A 6,000-nucleotide genomic window follows, 5' to 3' on the forward strand; every position below is an offset into this window, starting at 1 on the left:
AATGCTCCAGTGAAGAGTGGTGCACCCAATAACCCCAATGCATGCTACCATTGTGGAGAAGTAGGTCACTATGCTCATCAGTGTCCAAAGAAGCAGAACCAGCAGGCTCCTCAGAACCAGACTGGTAATCAAAAGTTCAACGCCTGACCACCTCACACTACGAAGGTGAACTATGTGTCATCTGATGCAGCTCAGGAGATGCCCGAGGTCATGTTGGGTACGTTCAGCGTCAACTCTATCTCTGCTACAGTACTTTTTGATTCTGGTGCTTCGCATTCATTTATTTCCTAAGCTTTTGTTAGAATGCATAGCATACCTTTGTGTGCCATGAAAAACCCCATACTAGTAAATTCACCGGGAGATAGTATGCCCGCTTCTTATTGGAGTCCCTCAACTAGCATTTCCTTAAGGGGGTAGACTTCAAAGTGAAACCTATTGTATTGAGAATAATGGGAATTGATCTTATTCTGGGAATGGATTGGATGAAACAACATCGAGCAGTGATTCAGTGTTAGGAGAAATCTGTGGTTGTGACATCACTCAATGGAGATAGAATCTGTGTAGAAGTGGTAGTGCAAGCTCAGCCTACAGCCACAGTGAACCAGTTGGATGGTGATGCCAATGAACAAGATCATATTATGGAGGAATTCCCGGATGTCTTCCCCGATGACTTGCTAGGTATGCCACCTGACCGTGACATTGAATTCATTATTGAATTATTATTTGGAACTGCACCAATAGCTAAACGTCCATATAGAATGGGGGTTAATGAATTAGAAGAGCTTAAGAAACAACTAAAAGAGTTGCAAGAAAAAAGTTTCATACGCCCCAGTTCTTCCCCATGGGGGGCACCTGTGATCTTTGTGGATAAGAAGGATGGTAGTCAATAGATGTGTGTGGATTACTGTTCGCTTAATGAGGTCACAATCAAGAATAAATACCCTTTGCCTAGGATTGATGATTTGTTTGATCAGTTGAGAGGAGCCTATGTGTTTTCCAAGATTGATCTCCGCTCAGGATACCATCAGCTTAAGATTCAAAACTTGGACATACCCAAGATAGCATTCACTACATGGTATGGCTTGTATGAGTATACCATTATGTCTTTTGGATTGACCAATGCACCTGCATACTTTATGTATCTGATGAATAAGGTGTTTATGGAGTTTCTGGATAAATTTGTGGTGGTATTCATAGATGACATACTGATATTCTCCAAGACCGAAGAACATATTGAACATATAAGGTTGGTCTTACAAAAGCTTAGAGAACATAAGTTGTACACTAAGCGGAGCAAGTGTGAGTTTTGGTTGAAGGAGGTCTCTTTTCTAGGTCATGTTGTCTCCAATGGTGGAATAGCAGTGGATCCAGGCAAAGTACAAGATGTGTTGAATTGGAAGCCACCAATCAATGTAAGTGAGATTTGTAGCTTTTTGGGATTGGCTGGATATTACAGGAGGTTCATAGAAGGTTTTTCCAAGTTTGCTAAGCCTATGACAGCTCTGTTGGAAAAGAATGCTAAATTCGTATGGTCGGATAAATGCTAGGTAAACTTTGATGAGCTAAAGAAGAGATTGACTACAACTCCAGTATTGATTTTGCCCGACTTAAGCAAGAACTTCTCTATATATTGTGATGCATCCCGTTTGGGCCTTGGATGTGTGGTTATGCAAGAAGGAAGAGTGGTGGCATATGCATCTAGACAATTGAGGAAGCATGAGTTGAATTACCCTACTCATGACTTGGAATTGGCAGCTATGGTACATGCTTTGAAAATCTAGAGACATTATCTAATTGGGCATAAGAGTGATATCTATACAGACCACAAAAGTTTGAAGTATATCTTTACCCAATCAGATCTGAATCTAAGACAACGTCGTTGGTTAGAATTGATCAAAGACTATGATTTGGAAGTGCATTATCATCCGAGAAAGGCAAATGTCGTAGCTGATGCACTTAGCAGGAAGAGCTATGCTAATGGATTTGGGATGACTTTTATGTCAGCAGAGTTGTGTGCTGAAATGGAGTATCTCAACTTGAGTCTTGTCACTAATGCAATAGAATTGGTGATAGAGCCTACATTAGAGCAAGAGATATGCAAAGGTCAATTGAAGGATGAAAAACTAAAAGAGACAACGGAGAATGTAGTGCTTGGAAAGGCACTAGGATTCAGGATGGGTGAGAATGGTACTCTTTGGTTCAGGAAAAGGATATGTGTACCTGAAGTGAAGGCTATCCGTGATGTAATTCTGCAAGAGGCACATGAATCCGCTTATTCCATACATCCTGGAAGTACCAAGATGTATTTGGATCTCAAGGAGAAGTATTGGTGGTATGGTTTGAAGAGAGATGTGGCAGAGTATGTGGCTTTGTGTGACACTTGTCAAAGAGTGAAAGCTGAGCATCAAAGACCTGCAGGGTTGTTACAACGAATGAAGATTCCTGAATGGAAATGGGAAGAAGTTGGTATGCATTTTATCATAGGTTTGCCCCGCACTCAAAGAGGTTATGATTCAATATGGGTAATAGTGGATCGACTCACCAAGGTTGCTCACTTTTTACCAGTCAAGACTACCTATACGGGTGCAAGGTTAGCAGAGTTGTACATAGAAAGAATAGTGTGCTTACATGGTGTTCCCAAGAAAATTGTGTCGGATAGAGGCACTCAGTTTACATCGCAATTCTGGCATAAAGCACATAGATCTTTGGGGACAAAGTTGAATTTCAGTTCTACTTGCCACCCACAAACTGATGGACAGACTGAAAGGATCAACCAAATTTTGGAAGATATGTTGAGAGCTTGTAAACTATAGTATGGTAATAGTTGGGATAAGAGTCTGCCATACGCAGAGTTCTCGTACAACAACAGTTACCAGAAGAGTCTCAAGATGGCACCTTTTGAGGCGCTGTATGGACGTAAATGTAGAATGCCTTTGTTCTGGAATCAGACTAGTGAAACTCAAGTGTTTGGACCCGATGTCCTTAGAGACGTGGAAGAACAAGTGAGAATGATTAGATACAACTTAAGAGTGGCTCAGTCTCGATAGAAGAATTACGCTGATACTCATAGAAGAGAGCTGACTTTCGAAGTTGGAGATTATGTGTACCTAAAGGTGTCACCAATGAGAAGTGTGAGAAGATTCAATATGAAGGGTAAGCTGGCACCACGGTATATAGGACCTTTTAAGATCCTAGAGAGACATGGAGAAGTAGCCTATCAATTAGAACTGCCTGAAAGTTTGTCAGGTGTGCATGATGTGTTCCATGTTTCTCAATTAAAAAAGTGTTTGAGGGTACCATAAGAGCAGATTCCTTTGGAAGAGCTTGCTGTTAAGGAAGATCTTACATATGAAGAGTATCCAATAAAGATCTTGGAAACTACAGAAAGAGTTACAAGAAGCCGAACTATAAAGATGTGCAAGGTGCAGTGGAATCGGTATACAGAGGATGAGGCTACTTGAGAAAGAGAAGAGGATCTGAGAAAGTCTTATCCCCAACTGTTTGAGTAAGCAATCACCCGAATCTCGAGGACGAGATTCATCTTAAGGGGGGTAGAATTGTAACACCCAAAAATTTCAGCCTTTTGAAATAAGAAAAAATTGATTTAATTATGCAATTATATGTGCATTTTCAAATTTAGGAAATAATATTTTATGAAATTAAAAATAAATATAAGGATAGAAACATGTTGATGCATTCATGCTGCTGCACATTGGTTTTTGTAAAGATTAGCTTTGACTAAAGTTTGAATTGAATTCAAATTCAACTTGAAAATGAGATTGGAAAATGTATTTGGAAAAAGAAAAGGAATTCTTTTCCCTCCCCTTCTTTTCTTCACTTTCGGCCTGGCTCCATTTTTTCTCAACCGCCGGCCCGCTCTCTCTTTTCTCCCTCCGCGCCAGCCGCCAGCCCAGCCGACCTAGCACCGCCCACCTGCAAGGCGCGCGACCCAGCACCACTCGGCCAGGCAACCACTGCCGTCGCGCCTCCCTTCCCTCTCCGCAGCCGCTGCCAGCCCAGGCCCGCCTGCCAGCGCTTCCCCCACCTCCCGCAACAGCCCCGCGCCAGTCAAGCCGCAAGGCAGCAACCGCCGCCCCGTGCCCGCTCCTCGCGACGTGGGCACGTCTCCCCGCGCCTGGTCTCTACAAAAGGGTGCCAAACCCCTCGCCACTCCCCTTGCTGCTCTCCTCGTTCCAATTTTACGCTCGCCCATGCATGAGGAAGCTGCAACCGTCACTCCAAAGTTGCCGAGATCCGCCATCCGCCCCTCCGCACAAACCGCCGTCTCTGAGCCACCGTCGACCCCGTTTCTCCCCGCTGTGAGCTTCGCCGTTCTTCCCTCTCTCCCCATGCAGTTTTTTCTCATTTCGTGGCCCATAGACCTCGTTTTGCATGCGCCCGTGAGCTTTTGGCCGCCGGCCATGGTGACCGCCGTCTCGGCACTCCCCTCCGGCCGTCGTATTGGCCTTGGCGGGTTCCCCTTCACCCCCACCATCTCTCGGTGCCCTCGGTTCTTCGAACCGTGGCCCGTGGGCCATGTTCTGCATGCTCCGGCAAGCTCCACGCTGCCGGCCATGGAGCCTTGCCACCAGTGTCACTATGCCTAGTCGGACCCCTTCTCTTTCTTCCCCAGAGCCAATCCAAGCCATCCATCTCTAGATCTGCGGCCACCAGAAGCCGATACCCCTTCGCGGGTGATTATGCTAAAGAGTCCCTCGGGTTCGAACAAATTGAACCCGCCGTCCCTAGCGCAGTTTCCAGAGTACGCTTTCTCGTTTTGAAAACGTAAAGTACACTGTTTTAGTCCAAAATATGTTTTTAGTATTTACAGAAATGCCACTAGATTTGTTTTGCTCATAAAAACTTCGTTTTAGCTCTGAATTGACCCATTCAAATTGCGTTAGCTTCATATTTCATAATCTATGTGTTAGTACCACTATTAATCAAGTTTGCAACTTTTAAATTTCATGGTTAGGTTTAATTAAATAAAGTGCTATAGGAAACCCCGTTTAATTCATAACTTTCGTGTTTTAGCTCTGAATTTCGTGAACTTCGCGTTGACGTGATCGTAGCAAGATGTAGATTCTTTTTATAAACATTTTATCTTGTTTTCCATACTCCTGGTGTACTGTTCTAACCATAGGATTGTTGCTTTGCATGAATGTTCCTGGAATGTTGTGTGATGCCGTGTTGGTCGTGTTCAGATGGTGAGGAGAACGTTGGAGATCAAGAGTTCTTCGATGACCAGCAGGACCAGCAGGAGTTTGTGAACCAAGGCAAGTATAGCATGGGCCTACCTTGATGTTCTATTCACTTTAATCATTCACTCTTGTGCATGTGTCTAAATTTGATAACCATAAGGACATCCTAGTTATTTGATGACATGTTCCCTTGACTCCTATGGGTTAATTGCATATGGGTAGATTGCTAGTGCTCTAACTGAACATGATCTATACAATGGTTAATGGTTCTATGGAACTAAAAGTATAACATAATTTATAACAACTGATCCATAGGGCGAAGGTGCAAATGACTTTTGATCATATTGCTCCCGGCCCTCCATAAGGACTTATCTGTCGGCAAAAGCTGGGACTGACAGTGCAACTGTGAGAGTCATATGGCTCTGACTTTAGCTCAGTAATAGGACATTTTCTAGCTTGTTAGAGGTTACCTTTATGGCGCAAGAGGGGCTTGCCACGTTGGGTATAGGGCTGCCTCTGTTCCTATGTGTATAGCCACGATGGATATGTGCCATAGGAAAGGGGGGTTCCTACATCTGCTGCCAATGAAGCCTAGTGGCCCTAACTTGTTAGAGAAACCTATGAAATGGCTTCATAGTGTACCCTACCTGCTCACCTTGGCAGTGATATGGGAGTAATTAACCCGGGCATATGGGAATCATGACTCACAGTGAATGTGCACCACCTCTACAGAGGGTTACAAACTATTATAATAGCCGTGCTCACGGTCACGAGCGGCCCAGAAAACTCGCAGAATAAT

Source organism: Miscanthus floridulus, chromosome 8 (assembly GCF_019320115.1).
Source record: "Miscanthus floridulus cultivar M001 chromosome 8, ASM1932011v1, whole genome shotgun sequence".
Classification (NCBI taxonomy): Eukaryota; Viridiplantae; Streptophyta; class Magnoliopsida; order Poales; family Poaceae; genus Miscanthus; species Miscanthus floridulus.